Below are 16843 nucleotides of genomic sequence, written 5' to 3'. Positions count from 1 at the left end.
AGGGGGAGTGGGAGAGGAAGAAGCAGGCTCCTAGTCGAGGAGCCCGATGTGGGACTCGATCCCGGAAGACCGGGATCACGCCCTGAGCCGGAGGCAGACGCTTAATGACTGCGCTACCCAGGCGCCCCAACATTTTTTTTTTTTTTAAAGAGACAGCCAGCGAAAGAGGCAACACAGGCAGGGGGAGTGGGAGAGGAAGAAGCAGGCTCCCAGTGGAGGAGCCTGATGCGGGGCCCGATCCCAGATCGCCGGGATCACGCCCTGAGCCAAAGGCAGACGCTTAACAACTGAGCCACCCAGGCGCCCCGCAAACATTTTTTAATAATTTTGAAAATAAGATCAGTTAAACATAATTACTGATGACAAAACTTCATGAAGCAAAATTTGACTTCAATTATTCATTTTATTATTATACAGTTAACCCTAGGAAAAGGAACGAAGAACTTTTTTCCCAGAATATCATCAAAAATCAAAGAATTATCTGCATCTATCTGACCACACATTATATATGAAACCTTGCAAAATACTATTTATTTCTCTTAATCACCCTTTTTATGGTACATCTTCAAAAAAGTTATAGATGCTCTGCTGACTTTTCTCCTCACCCTAAAAGAAATCTGAATTCCTAATTTAGTGTTGTGATATGCACTGTAATTCACCACAACTTCAATCACTACCCATGCCATGAAACTAAATTCAGCTTTATTCCTAACAGCTCCAAAGCAAAAACAACCCAAATGTTTAGCCACAGATGAATGGATAAATAAATACTTTAATAGTCATACCCAACTAATTACTGATACATGCAGAAACATGAATGAATCACACATTATGCTGAGTAAAAGAAGCCAGACCCAAAAAGAATACATACTGAATAACTCCATTTGTATAAAATCCTAGAAGAAGCAAAATTAATCTACAGTCACAGAAGATAGACTCAGTAGTGGGGGAGGGAAAACGACCACAAAAAGCAGAAGGAAACTTCTACGGGTGATAAAAATGTTACATATCTTAATTGTGGTGATAGTTATACAGGTATATACATTATCAAAACTCATCAAAATGTACATTTAATGAGCGTACTTTAAATGAAGGCACTTTATTCTATATAAATTATACTTCAAAAAAAAGGTGAATTTAAAAAAGACTAAGCTTACTAAAAATAGACTGCCTCTCTCAAACAGTTATGCATTCCAAGCCTAACATTTTATGTTTCTTTTATGTTAAATCATCTCTCTTTAAACTGATTAAAATAAATGTTAGGGGCGCCTGGCTGGCTCAGTCAGTGGAACACACAACTCTTGATCCCGGGGTTGTGAATTCAAGCCCCACATGGGTGTAGAGATTACTTAAAAATAAAATCTTAAAAAAAATAAAATAAATGTTACATAAAGTTTTGGATAAAACATTGCCTAGAACTGTGCTATCTTATATAGCATCCTTTAGCCACATATGGCTATATGAAGTAAAATTAAATAAACTTTATTTATTTAATAAATAAGGGGGAGAAGAGTGACTTTACAGTGGACAAACCTGACAAGGAAGCAAAGTCAACCAGATATCAAGGTAATATTAACAGTGATAAATCACACTGATAGTCGTTCTCTTAAAATAATGTAATGAAAATGGTACTTTACCTCTGTGGTCTTCCACCCCAAAACCCTTAACCCCATTCTAATCATGAGAAAAACATCTAAATTCCAACAGAGAGGCACTCCACAAACACACTTAACCATTAACGCCTCAAGACTGTTAAAAACAGGGACGTAGTGAAAAGAAGGGCCGTATGCACCCCAATGTTCATAGCAGCATTGTCCACAATAGCTAAATCATGGAAGGAACAGAGATGCCCTTCAACAGATGACTGGATTAAGAAGTTGTGGTCCATATATACAATGGAATATTACTCAGCTATCAAAAAGAACGAGTTCTCAACATTTGCTGCAACATGGACGGCACTGGAGGAGATAATGCTAAGTGAAATAAGCAGCAGAGAAAGACAATTATCATATGATTTCTCTCATCTATGGAACATAAGAACTAGGAAGATTGGTAGGGGAAGAAAGGGATAAAGAAAGGGGGGGTTAATCAGCAGGGGGAATGAAGAATGAGAGACTATGGACTCTGAGAAACTGAGGGCTTCAGAGGGGAGGGGGGTAGGGGAATGGGATAGGCAGGTGATGGGTAGTAAGGAGGGCATGTATTGCTTGGTGCACTGGGTGTTATACGCAACTAATGAATCATCAAACTTTACATCAGAAACCAGGGATGTACTGTATGGTGACTAACATAATATAATTAAAAAAAAAAAAAAAACAGGGAAGTCTGAGAAATTATCACAGCCAAGAGGACCCTATGGATACGTGACTAAATGTAATGCAGTATCCTAGATGGATCCTGCAACAGAAAAACACACTAAGTAAAACTAAAGAAATCTGAATAAACTATGGACTTTAGCTAATAATGATGTAGCAGTACAGATTCATTAATTGTAACAAATATACTACAGTAATATGAGATGTTAATAATACAGAAAACTGGGTGTAGTATATATGGGAGATCTCTGTATTACTCAGTTTTTTTGAAAATCTAAAACTGTTCTTAAAAATAAATAACTAGGAGCACCTGGGTGGCTCAGTTGGTTGAGCATCCAAATCTTGGGATTTAAGCTCAGGTGGTGATCTTGGGGTTGTGGGATCAAGCTCTGGATTGGACTCCACACTGGGGGTGGAGCCTGCTTGGGATTCTCTCTCTCCTCCTCCCTCTGCCCTTCCTCGCACTCTCTCCCTCTGTCTCTCAAAAAAATAAGTAATTTTTTGTAAAGATTTTATTTATTTGCCAGAAAGAGAGGGTTGGGGGACAAGCAAGGTGGAACGGCAGAGAAAGAGGGAGAAGCAGGCTCCCCACTGAGCAAGGAGCCCGATGTGGGACTCCATCCCAGGACCCTGAGATCATGACCTGAGCCAAAGGCAGATGCTTAACCAACTGACCACCCAGGCACCCCTAAATATTTAAAAATAAAATAAAGACTAATATTGAAAAAAAGACTACTATAAAAATAAGGGAATTTGAGTCGTAATAACTCAAAAAGTTTTTTGGACTTAAAAAAATGCAATTTGTTCCTCAATCACACCAACCACATTTCAGGTGCTCAACAGTCATAAGCAGCTAATGGCTACAAGTATTTGATGATACAGATTTATATAACATTTCCATCACAGCAGAAAGTTGTTAGACAGCACTGACATAGAAGATTGATTTTATAAGACTATTAGAGACAAGTATTTTGTTTTGTTTTTTGTTTTTTTTTTTAAAGATTTTATTTATTTATGTGACAGAGAGACAGCCAGCGAGAGAGGGAACACAGCAGGGGAGTGGGAGAGGAAGAAGCAGACTCCCAGCGGAGGAGCCTGATGTGGGACTCGATCCCAGAACGCCGGGATCACGCCCTGAGCCGAAGGCAGACGCTTAACGACTGCACTACCCAGGCACCCCTAGAGACAGGTATTTTATAACTAATCACAACTTATGAACAAATCCACATCTATCCAGCACTAAAAACTCTCAATGAAATCTAAAATGACCTCAATGATATGTTTACTCCAGATTCTATTTCAAACCATTACTTATTTATTTTTATTTTTTTCATTACTTATTTTTTTAATGCTTTAAAAAAACAAACAAAAACAAAAACAAAAAACCCTATCTACCGTATGTAAATAGAACATTGAAAACTGTTCCACTCCCCAGAGTAGCAATTCAAAGCGGGGTCTTTCTTTTTTTTTTTTTTTTTTTATATTGTGTTAGTCACCATACAGCACATCCCCGATTCTGATGTAAAGTTCGATGCTTCATTAGTTGCGTATAACACCCAGTGCACCATGCAATACGTGCCCTCCTTACTACCCATCACCGGTCTATCCCAATCCCCCACCCCCCTCCCCTCTGAGGCTCTCAGTTTGTTTCTCATAGTCCATAGTCTCTCAAAGCGGGGTCTTCTGAAACTCTTTCAAGACATCCATTATGTCAGAAACTTTTATTATAACAATACTAAGATATTATTTGCACTTTTCAGTGTTGGCACTGCACTGATCATACAAAGCAGTGAAAGAGTAACTAACACACAGACCTGGGTATTTAGCAGACATTTTTTCAAAAACAAATGAATTGCCACTGTCACTTCAAAAACAAAGCAAAAAACAAAAACAATTGTCAGTACTTGTTGCCAATAATAAAATTTGAGCTTTCAAGCAAAATCAAAATTTTGGAAAACTATTCACCACCGAGTCTGTTGGGTTTTCCAGTACAAGACTTCCCCAATAATTAAGGGCTTTTCTGATGGGTTATGAGTTATATGAATGCAATTTTTTGATACTGTTATATAAAATATTCATTTAAGGTGGGAGATAGACCAGTGGATTTTAATGTAACAAAATATAAAAGGTGCATTGATAAAATTCAAATTTCACATTACAACTAACCTTTAAAAACTACTACTTGCCGAATTTTGGTGTACAAAGAGTATCTGCAATTATTTGAAAAAGCTCTTAAAATACTTCTCCCTTATCCAACTACATACATCTCTCTGTGAGGATGAATGACCTTCATATATTTCAACCGAAGTAATAAACAGCAACTGATTGAATGCAGAAGCAGATATGAGAATCCAGCTGCCTTCCCTAAAGACGTAAAAGCAATTTACAAGAAGGTAAAACGATGCCACTTTTTTCACCAAATTTTTTAAAAATATTTTAGAAAATGCGTGTTTTTTCATTTAAAATATATTTATGTTAACATGTAATGAGATTATCGGTATTTTTAAATGAAATCATTTTAAATTTCTCAATATAATACAGACACGCAGAACTAAAGTCAAAAGCTCTTTGGGGTCCTCTAACTTTTTAAAGGATAAAGGAGTCCTAAGATCACAAAGTTGAGAATGTGTATCTCAGAGAAAAAGAAAAAAATGACAAACAAAAGAAATACATAAATTAACTTAGAACAAACATACATACCCTGAAAACCATTATCAAGGGGCATAAAATATCACTGACAACAAGAACGCCAAGATCCAAAATGCGACAGTTACTTAAAAAGTATCTAAGTCTTAAAAATGTATCTTTTCCAAGGACAGCGAGACTTTTCACATTTTGAAATTTACTTATATGATTTTTTTGATTGACTCTGCCACTAGGCTATAAGCCCTGTGAAGATAGGTCCCTGTGCGTTTTGCTCACCACTATAGCTAGCCCAGGACTCATCACAAAGCAGCTATTCAAATATTTGTTGGCTTGAGAACAAAACAAAAAAGACTTACAAACAAAACTCACTGATGTCTCCATTCAGATTTTAAGATGAAATTTTATAATCAAAATGTACCTATTTACATAGCAATAACAATCATAACAGCTACCATCTACTGAGAGCCCATTTACTGGGCACCAGGCATTACAGGAGGTATTTTAGATTTTTAATTCCCACAACCACTATGGGATATACTTTACAGATAAGGAAAATCAGGCTACAAGAGGTTAACATATTTACCTAAAGTTACAAGTAATAACAGAAAATTAAACCTATATTTCACTTATTTTTTTTTTTTAAGATTTTATTTATTTATTGGACACAGAGACAGCAAGCGAGGGAACACAAGCAGGGGGAGTGGGAGAGGGAGAAGCAGGCTTTCCGCTGAGCAGGGAGCCCAACGCAAGGCTCGATCCCAGAACCCTGGGATCATGACCTGAGCCAAACGCAAACGCTTAACCAACTGGGCCACCCAGATGCCCCCATTTCACTGCTTTAAAAGGCCACAAACTTTTCACGACGTAATGACACAGTGCTCAATACTGCTTGATTACCTTTTTCTTGTTTCTCCATTTCCTTGCAAGTTTCAGAGGAATTCATTTTGTGGAAGTCACTTTTTCTCCTTTTCCCAATCTCCTACTCTGTTCCACTATCCTTCAATTTCTACCCCTCTGCATCACTAAATTAAGCAATATAGTAAGTCCTCTAGGTAGGGAGAATAGATTCTCCTAACACACTATCAGAAACTTCATCAATAATGGTGGCCTGGGTGGCTCAATCGGTTAAGCATCTGCCTTGAGCTCAGGTCACAATCCCAGGGTCCTAGGATCAAGTCTCCCATAACGCCTCATGCTCAGCAGGGAGCCACCTTCTCCCTGTCTGCCACTCTTCCTGCTTGTGCACATGCGCTCTGTCTCTCTCTCTCTCTCTCTCTAATAAATAAATAAAATCTTTAAATAAACAAAACAATGGTATAAATAGTTTAAAAGACTAAAGAAGAGTGTCAGGTTCCAAAATACAAATTAAGGCTCTCTGACCCACTGATGTTGCAGGATGGCTTCACATCCAGTCCCTCAACTGACCATGGTTTGGGTGATCCCATCTCAATTCCCTAGGAGCTAATCGTGAGAGCCCCTGGATATAAATATGTCTTCAAGGCCTGAGCCATGATTTACCAATTAGCAAGTACCAGGACAGTACCTCTGCCAATTCCTGTCAGTAACTGCAACCAAAGAACCAATACGGAAGAGACCAAAGTTCCCAAGACTTCCTCCAGGCCCAGGACAACTTGAATAAAAGGAGCTCTGTTCCCAAAGAACATACTGGCCACAATATCACTATAAGAAGAAAAGCTATAACTGCCATTCTCCCCAAAGCTTCTGAACAACATGTAAACATTTCTATTTTTCCACCTTTTGGTGAAAGAAGAACAAAATCAGCAACCAGTAAACTATTCTAGGAAAAATTACAATGCCATAAACATTACCACGTCATCTGATAATCTCATCACAAGCCAATGTTTTTCAGAGAGGGATCCCCAGAGCCCGCGGAAGTTTTACACAGATTATGCGGAAATCTTTTTAAACCTCACAAAGCCTTAACTCAGTAAGCCTAAATATACCTTACCACAAAATCCAGATTAAAGAAACCACACAATATAAGAGAAGGCTATCCTACCTTAAAAATGAATTTAGCTGCAATCTGCTAAAGGAACCCTGGCTGAAAAAAAGTATCATAGGAAGTCACATCTGTGGCCTGTCATTGGATACATCGCTCTACAATACATAACTTTTATTAGTAATCCCTAGGCTTTGCATCAAAAATCTCAATATACTAATATACCAACAAGATTTAAGTCAAAAAAATTAAGTAATTAGATGTCACCAAGTACATACAAGCTATTAAAAAAAATAAACAGGGCTTCAAAATGCTCCATTAAAAAAAAAGCTTGCTTCAGTATTACCTAATAATTCTAGAATACAAAAACATGTCAATACAAAAGTTTATACTATATCTCACTGATTCTTTCTCAACAGTGAAAAAATCCCAGCTACCATTCAAATAATGTGAATATATGATCTCATATAGTAAGTCCCAACCTTCAAATTCTCCATGGCTTCCTAATACTCAAGGGCGCTTAATACTATAAAAAGTACCCAGAAATTAAAATTTATAAAAGCAATAAATGAAAAATAACTAATGAATTTTTCCACAAATCAAACCTCTCACTTGCTTACGTTTATCTGTTAAACCTTTATCACAAACACTCCTCTGAACTCCCTAAATCAAGAACGTTTGTTAAAATGTTGCACTAGGAAGTTCAAACAAGGATGCTAGGTGAGACCTACTGGGCTTCACTGACCAAAAGATATGCATCTATTTTAACTCTTCAGGACAAATAAACTGAAACTGCCAACCTATCTACAGGAAATTTTTCTAGGAAAGGAAAAACATCCAGAAGGTTCTGTGGGCTTCTGCCAGAAGAGCCAAAACTACACCTTCTCTGAGACCTGCACCCACTCTTAGAAGAGGGATCTTTCAACTATGTTTGTATTTCTAGACTCCAACCCTATGGCCATACTAATTGGAGCAATGACAGAGAACTGGACAAACTTCAACCAATCTAATTTTCCCTCCCAGGAATTTAAAACGTGGACAATCAGCTAGTAACCAGTTGGCTAGTGGCACTACAGCCTGCGTTCATATGTGGCTCCAGGAATAAGGTGGTGATTTTCTTCCCACGTATTAAAGCAGAAAAAGGCCAGCTTGTGAAAAGATAAAGCAGGCTAAAAAGAGACAAGAGTGGACACTGACTAGCCAGCAGGGAGGTAAGTACTATCTGGACTGTCTTGGCTCCTGAATGTTTCCCAGTTTCTGGTTGGTGTCCTTCATGAAAGCCAACAGCCCTCGGGTTCTTTAAGATACCTCCTCACTCCTGCCCCCAAAGCATTCTTCTTCCTGTTTCGTGCCATCAGAAAATCATTAAAACAGTATAAGACACAAATGCCATACCAGTATCAATGCAGAAACGGCATGATTATTCTTATGGTTCATAAGAAATTTTTCTGTCACTACCTAACCTCAGGAAAAAAAACATGACAAAAACCCCTGAAACCTTAAATGCAAAAATTATGTTTGCATAAGCCCTTAGCTCTGTCCTTCCCTTCAACACTCACCTGTTCAAAAGTTCTGCTGGTTCACAGCAGGAGATGTGAGCAGACTTTGTTCAGGTCCTTTTAACACTGTAAATAACAAAAGTATTAAAATAATTGACCCAATAATCAATCTCTTAGGAAACTTTAAAAACACAGCTTCTTATCATGAATAGTTTTAACAGAAAATGGTTCCAAACCTGGTTAAAATACTAGAATCATACTGTGTGCTTATAAACTAACTTCCACTTTCCTAACATTTAAAGAGACTCTCTCAGTAGCTCTGGAGTGGGACTAAAAAATACATGTTTTTAACAAAACTTCTAAGTGATTAAGATGAAGCTAAAAAATGAGCATTTAGGAAATACAGGGTTTAGGAAAGTGATTACTTAGGGTTTTCAATCTAAACCACATTACAGGGATATGGTATTAATTTTTAAGCATACCTGAAAAGTGAAAGCCAGCAACACAGTAATACAGGATGTATCCTATGCGAATAATCAGTGACCCCAAGAAATATAACCACTGCCAAAATGCCCAAGGAGCAAAGCTCCAGGCGTGCTTTCAGATGCAAAATTACAACCCTCTTTTAAGGCTCTACTGAGACAACACCTTAAAAATCCACAGGATGTTGATATTTCAAGTGACAAGGAGTGGACTGAAACATGGTAGCTTCAAATGGTTTCTCAGCTAAAATCAAATAATGCTTTGAATGCTGCTATGAGTCAAAAAACAATAACTACAAATTAAAGTTGATAATTTTATTAACAGCAAAAAAGCAACGTAAGCCACTTCTGCCTTTTGATTTCATTTTGCAAAAAAGTAGCCATGTTATTATAATGTCCAAAAGGTCAATCAACTTTATGCACTTAAGTCTACTTTTATAAGGGCAGGCAGAAGGAAAAGAGGGGAGAACTAGGTAATAAAGTCTTCTCTGGGGGATACCTGCTTCTTCCTCTCCCACTCCCCCTGCTTGTGTTCCCTCTCTCGCTGGCTGTCACTATCTCTGTCAAATAAATAAATAAAATCTTTAAAAAAAAAAAAAAAAAGGTCTTCTTTGGGCCTAACTCAAGAGAATAAGCTCTGGAGTATCTCCTATTACAAGCATAAATTAAGTTCAAGTTCTTTGTAGTTAATGAAACTCCGTGGTTAACAAGAAAATATAATATTGTGTACTTAAATTACTTGACGTAGGTAGGTATACAATAGGTTGAAAATATTTTTATAAACTTAATTGTGGCCACTTAAGGGAATATTCTTTTGTTTTTCAAACCTCCCCCATCTCCTCCCTCAACCTCACACAAAAAATTATGGGCAATTCAGGGTGCCTGGCTGGCTCAGTTGGTAGAGCACACAACTCTTGACCTTGGGGTCATGAGTTCAAGCCCCAAGTTGGGCGCAGAGCTTACTTAAAAAAAAACAATGTGTGTATGTATATGCATGTGTGTGTGTGTGTGTGTGTGTGTGTATGTACATACACACACACACACACACATATATATAAGCAATTCAACAAAGGTATCATTCTGCATTCCTGTATAATTAATTAATCTATATTTCTCAGTCACCTGAGAGCATTAAAAAATGAAAAATGCTAATCAGGTCAAGAAACATTAGGACTCTAAGTAAGCTTGCTTATGGAGTGAAAATCTACTTATGTTTTTAAAAATATGTAACTTTTCGGGACATTAAAAATGAATGGAAATCCTAGAACTTTATCACCGTAAAAACCTAGGAGGGCTAAAAGGGGAAAAAAAGGTTTGGGTTCAGAATTTTACAATGATGACCAAATAATGTTAAGGCAATTCAAACTGCTGAAGGAAAATGGACATTTAACTTGCCTCTAATATACCCGGATTAACACCAACATAGGCTGTAGATTCAACCTAATGAGACTGGTCCCACTATAATCTATAAGAAATAGAATAAAACAGAAAGTACTGAAAATTTAATCAGCAGGGGATAATAGAGAACTACAAATGAAGTCAGTCTTTGAAAATGGCACAAATCAAAGATCTTTTAGAATGGCAAGGGTAAAAGGGACAATAATAATCTTTTCACCCAAAAGGTCCTCCCAGACAACAATCACTATCAGTAGTGTCATCTTCCAGTGTGAAAGTCAACATACACACACATACACACACACACAAAAAATGGAGTATTAAAATGCAGAGTCATGAGAACGAATGGGCTGATATGACATCAAAGACAGAATATGGAAATGCCATTTCAAAAATTCAACAAAGGAACAAGAGGGAAAAAGGGAATTCGTCAAAATACCACTTCATCCATATCACTGCTATGTCTCCTTTTAGACAAGAAGCTCCACTCACACCCTGAAGTTGTAATTCCTCTCTTCTCATGAGTTTCAAGCAAGCTATGATAAATTATTTTTCATATATGCAACTTGACTCACCAGCAAAAGCATTTCAAAACCAAGATATTAAATTCCTCAGGTGAATTAAAATGAAAGAAAACATTTTTGAAAGCTCAGTAATAAGCATATGGAGATAAGCTGGAAGGAAATCAGAAAAAAAATTGTTCCAAAGAAAAAAGCCTATTAAGTAGCAAAGAATTGGAGAACCAGTCTGAAAAGTAAAAGCAGAGGAAAAAAAAAAAACTCAAACATGTAAAAATATTATAAAAGACATACAAACAAATTAGTGGAAGAGACCCTGAGAAATTGAAAACCAGGCTGGACAGAACAGAATTAAGAGAAATTCTTAATTCTTACTAATCAGATTAAGAATAATGTAAGTCAATATGCTGATTCAATCATTCTTCCAGGTTATATTTCTTAATGTGTCTAAACTTCAAAGCAAATTATTTTCCCTACATTTTCAAATATTCAGAAGTATTCCAAAGATCCCCTTCTTTGAAAGCAATTCCTTTTGAGAAATCTTTTAGGCAGTTTATCATCCATCTCATTTAAAAACGTTTAAGAAAGGTATTTCATGACAATATCCTGAGACATGTTATATGACCAGCCTGAATTTTTCCAAAATGGAGTGACTGTGTGTCATATGGAGGGAAGGGGATTTGGGCCAGAATGCCCAAATCCCCAGAATCTGATCTCCCTTTCTAATAGTCACAAGAGGTGTGGAAAAAATTTCTAAGTCACTGAATAACTTCTCTCATCTTAGTACCAATGAGTAGGGTACACTTGTTCTACTAGCCTCCCTCTCACTTGTGCCTCCCTGCTAAGCTAGCTCCATATTTTTCCCAGCACCTGACCTGTTCCCACTTCAGTTTTTGCCTCGGTATCTTTGCCTTAGCTTCCCTAGCCTGGAGCATTCCTTCTCCAGACAGCTACAGGAATTGCTCCTTTACTGGTGTCAGGTCCTTTCTCAAACATAAGCTTCTCTATGCAGCCTTCCCAGGGCACTCTACTTAAAATAAACACCCAAATTAACCCCCAAATCCCTATCATCCTATTTCCCTGTCTCATTTTTTTTCCACATCATTTACCACAACACTATATATTTTGCCTGAGCTTTTATTTATCTGTGTAGAAATGAGCTCCACTGAGAAAGAAATTTTTGGTCTGTTTTGCTCCCAGCACCCAACAATGTAGTAGTCTCAATAGATGTCAAATAAATGAATGTGTGAATGAATGAATAAATGAATGGAAGTACATAGTCCCTTCCGCCTCCTCAGTCTCAAAATTCTAAAATGCTCTGTCAAGTACAAAAAAGGTGTAAAGCCCTTTCTTTCCCAATAAATCACTACCATTACCAGTGTACTCCTTGGTGTTAAATGTAAAGGAAGAATTGTGTGGCATTTTTCCAGACACACACAACTTCTTAATTTTTTTCCTGGTGTCCTCTACTGATGTCAAATCTGATGCAACATAAAAGTACATATTCCATCCAGTCTGAACACTCCAAAATCTGGTACGCTAATTGGTAAAACACATAAAATCATCAATGAATGAGAGAACACATATGTGCTCTAACCAAAATGAACAAACTCTGCAAGGCTAGAACTGCAAATATTAGATGGGTGAAAGTTAATGTACAGAAACGACTGACAAGAGAAAACTGTTTTAAATCTAAGAAGCCATTAGACTCTAAAAAGGAAATACTACAGGAGAGAATATCTTCCCTGCACACAACACTGGGAATCCAAACTGCCTATAATCCAAGATACATAACACTGGATAAGAAACTGTTCATAGCTTCTGGCCCCCTCCTCAATTTCTTGTAAATTTAATTGGAATACTTACCTTCCTTAGAGAAACTAGGTGTGCTTAAGTGCTTTGACTTTCAGGGAAAGAAAAAAACAAAACACAGGGCTACATAAATGCAAATCAACATTACTGCTTCCCAAACACGATCATACAAGCTGCTTCTTTCATACACCCTTCTGTGGTCGAAAACACAAATGTGATTTATGTTTCAGTCACAAAACTGAAGTATTCAAAGTGCTTCGTAGGAAACTGCTGACACGTAAAGACTAATGCCCATTTCAACCTGACGTGAATGTTCGGGTCCCAAAACTGCCTCGGGCTCGACTTTCCCAACCTCGGTCCCAGGTTCAGATCATGGCTCCACCTTGCCTCAGGCCTGGTCCAGACCCAGTCCTTTCGCCACAGAAGGAGTATCCCCAGTGCAGATGCTCGGTCAGGAAGGCAAAGGTGCAGCTCCCGGAGGCCAGGTGTGGGGAGGAAGGCTGGCAGGAGCAGCCGTCTGGCCGAAGCAGCTGTTACCCCGGCCACCGCAAGGCTGGCGGGTGGCCGGCCCGGGGAGCAGGTAGAAGGCAAACCCTCTGGCCCTGAGCAAATCGGCCTGACACTGCCCACCCCACCAGCCTCTTCCCTTCCTCGACTCCCACCGCGATGCCAACGGGCCCTGGAGAAGGGGGCTCCCCGGCTCGGCGGCCGAGACGCGCCCGGGCCCAGCGTGCCCCCCGCCGGGGAGGAGGCTACCGCCGGCCCCGCACCTGACCTGTCCCCTCGCCTGACGCCCGAGCCGGCCGCGGCCGCTGCCGGGGCGGCCTGTGGGTGTCCATGCGGCTGGGCCGGGTCGGGCCAGAGCGGCGAGGACGCGAGCACAGGCGGGAGGCCCGGGCGGCTCCGTGTGGGGCGGCGGGAGACGGCAGAACCGGGGCGCGGGGCGAAGCCGGGCAGGGGAGTGAAACGGAGTCGCTGGTTACCTGCGGTCCGGGACAGGGAGTCTCTCAGAACCCAAGTCAGCCCTCAGCCTCAACAACACAAGATGGCCGACACGTCGCCACGCACATCACGTGACAGCGCGTTCGTTCCGTCACGCCCCTTGCTCCGCCCCCGCCCCTCCTCGCCTCTCTACCCGCTTATCCAGCCTCCCACGGCATCCTTCCTTTCCGCTGCCTCCCGCCCCTCTACCCCGACACGCCCCTGCCGGAGCCCCGGATGCCAGCCTGGGAGAGGGCGGGGCCGCGGCAGGGCGCAGGCGCTTGCGGGTCGCTGGGATGGGGCTGCCTGCCTGCCCTTGAGTTGAGTAGAGTTGGTGTCCAGAGTTGGAACCCGGCCAGACGCCCTGTGACTCACCGTGCTATGCACCCAATCCAGAGCCCGTTCGCAGTTCAAAAAGGTCTTCATCATTTACGAGCTGATTTTCAACACTAGAACTTTTCCACAGCTTTTCACCCAGCATTTTCCTGCCCGGTTGCTATCCTAGAGAAAATGGGGAAACGACAAAAGCTGAAATTCAAACCAGTGTCTCTACTTGTTAACGGTTCTGGTAGAACTGGGAACTCTATAGAGTCCTGAAATGTGACAGCTGAGAAGGACTGTACAGCTCCGACCCTCTTCTGGTACTATATCGGGCTATAACCCTTTTGCCCAAAAATCCCCCTTCTAGGGGCTGCCAGATAAGATACAGGACGCCCGGAAATATTGGGGACGTATTTACACTGAAAAGTTACTCTTTGTCTTTCTGGAATTCGGATTTAACTGGACACCTTATATTTTTATTTCTATATCTGGCAAAGCTTAACCCTTCTCAGGTCATCCCATTCTTCTTTGTGTATCCAACCTCTCTCTTTTTCACAGGATCCTTCTCAACGGCTTTTTTTTTTTTTTTTTTTTTTTTTTTTAAGTAGGCGCCGCACCCAGGGTGGAGCCCAAGGAGGGGCTTGAACTCAGGAACCTGAAATGAAGACCCGAGCTGAGATCGAGTCCCTCGCTTAATGGACTGCGCCACGCGGAAGCTTCTCGGCAGTTTCTTAAAATACTCAGAAGTTGGGGCACCTGGCTAGCTCAACTGGTAGAGCATGCAACTCTTGATCTCGGGGTTGTGAATTCAAGCTCCACGTTGGACATAGAGCTTACTTTAAAAAGTAAAAATAAAATACTTGAATGTCTTCCATCTTAAAAGTTAATAGTAAAAACTACAATTCTCCCTCCAACTGCCTCCCTACCTCTCTGTTCTCTTTCGAAGCCAAACCACACAAAAGAGTTGTTTATACCCTCTTACCCAATTTCCATACCCGGCAAGCAATCATCAACCACTCCAATGTGGCTTCTATTCTAATGCTTGCTGTTAGATACCTCAACCTGCAAGTTGATAACTGGAGTTTTTCAGTCCCAATCTTGACTTAGTGCTTTCCCATCTTCAAAGTGATTGACCACTCCTATTTTCTGCACTACTTTATTCCCTTGATCTCTATGTCCTTGCTGCTTAAAATGTGGCCAATGAAACAGTACCATTAGCATAACTTGGAAGCTTATTAGAAATGCAGAATCTCAAATGGACCCTTCACAATCTCATTCTGCTGAACTCTAGATCCATATCATCCCCTTCCCCTTCCTTTTTCTCCTGAACTTATTGCTTCAGATATGCCCATATTTAAAGGGCTTCAGTGGTGCCTGGATGGCTCAGTCAGTTAGGCGTCCCACTCTCTTTTTTTTTTAAGATTTTATTTATTTATTTGAGAAAGAGAGAGCACGAGCAGGGGAGGGACAAAAAGAGAGGGAGAAGCAGACTCCCCGCTGAGCAGGGAGCCCGATGTGGGACTCAATGCCAGGACCCTGGGAGGCAGATGCTTAACTCACTGAGCCACCCAGGCACACTAGGTGTCCCATTCTTGATTTCGGCTCAGGTCGCGGAATTGAGCCCCCATCAGGCTCCACACTCAGAATTGAGTCTGCTTGTCACTCTCCCACTGCTTCTCCCCCACCCTCTACTAAATAAATAAATAAAATCTTTTAAAAATTTAAATAAAAAGAAAGGTCCTCAAATATGCCATTCTGTTTTAGCCTTTGCACATGCTGTTCCCTCTTGTTACAATGTCTTTCCCAACACTTACTCCACTTGCTGCCAACCTGCATCACTCCTGCTCATCTTTAAAAACCTAAATCATATGTTATTGCCTCTGCGAAGCTTTTTTTAATCCCCTCCCTTAGACCACAGACCTCACCCCTTGAGCTGTTATTTTTAAGAAAAAAACCAATACTAATGTTTGTTACATGCTAACCACCTCATTAAGGGCTTTATTTTCATGCTTTCTCGTAATCCTGGCGATGGCACTTTGGAGAACTAAGAAAGCCAACCAGGCACCTGGAAGAAGAGCTTACCTTCTCCAAATCTCAGCCAGGACTTTCTAGCTCAGGCTGACTGATCACTGAGCCCATGTCCCCAACCAGCTTGCCATGCCACCTCCACCTCTCTGATGCTATGCCACCTGTGCCTGTAATTTTATATATCTTTTATTTTATTTTATATATGTAAAATTTATATACATAAGATATAATTTAAATATATGTATATAATTAAGGTATAATTTTTCAACAGTAAAATTCAGCATTTTTAGTAACCATTCTGCAACTTTTGACAAATGCATACAGGTGTGTGTAATACCATTAAAACTGAAGTACAAAATAGTCCTACCATCCACTAGAGTTCCCTCAAAAATCCTTTGTAGTCAGCACTAACCCCCACTCTTGGCCCCTAAACCACTGTTATATTTTCTGTCCTTACAGTTTTGCCTTATAATATCATATAAATAAAAAACAGTGTGTGTGTAGCCTGTTGAGGCTGGCTTCTTTCACTTAGCATAATGCACTCGAGATTCAGCGTACTGTTGTTTGTTCAAGTTCTTTCTCCTCCTCCTCCTTCTCCTCCTCTTCTCCTTCTTCTATTCACGAGTAGCATTTCATTCTATGTATTTGCTTATCCATTCCCCTGCTGGGGGACATTTGGGGAGTTTTCATTTTGGGGAGATTATTAATAAAGCCATTATAAATATTCACAAGCAGGTATTTGTGTGAACATAGGTTTTTATTTCAGTTGGATAAATACCTCAGAATGGGATTGGTGGTTATGTGGTGTTCTTAACTTTATCAGAAAGTGTGAAACTGTTTTTCAGAGTGCCTTAGCCACATTTTTAGCCCCAAAGTAAAAGCTTCT

General features: G+C 40.1%; 1 protein-coding gene across 6 annotated transcripts in view; it reads right to left on the bottom strand.

Annotated features, from left to right (window-relative positions):
- The window catches only part of GIGYF2 (GRB10 interacting GYF protein 2), a 145914-nt gene extending 132187 nt beyond the window's left edge, over nt 1–13727 (bottom strand). For 5 of the 6 annotated variants that reach the window (XM_045794109.2, XM_045794111.2, XM_045794112.2 and 2 more), the window contains exons 1-2: nt 13611–13727; nt 8481–8546 (exon numbers count right to left, since the gene is read on the bottom strand). The gene's annotated coding sequence lies outside the window, so the exon portion shown is untranslated. Of the gene's footprint in view, nt 1–8480; nt 8547–10297; nt 10368–13610 lie in introns of all 6 variants that reach the window. The other variant, XM_045794110.2, reaches the window with a different exon arrangement.
- Between the last annotated feature and the right edge of the window lie 3116 nt (nt 13728–16843).

Source organism: Ursus americanus, chromosome 1, assembly GCF_024610735.1.
Source record: "Ursus americanus isolate L20-20 chromosome 1, mUrsAme1.1.p, whole genome shotgun sequence".
Taxonomy (NCBI): Eukaryota; Metazoa; Chordata; class Mammalia; order Carnivora; family Ursidae; genus Ursus; species Ursus americanus.
The sequence above is the reverse complement of the archived record's forward strand: the minus strand, read 5'-3'. Positions and strand labels throughout refer to the sequence as shown.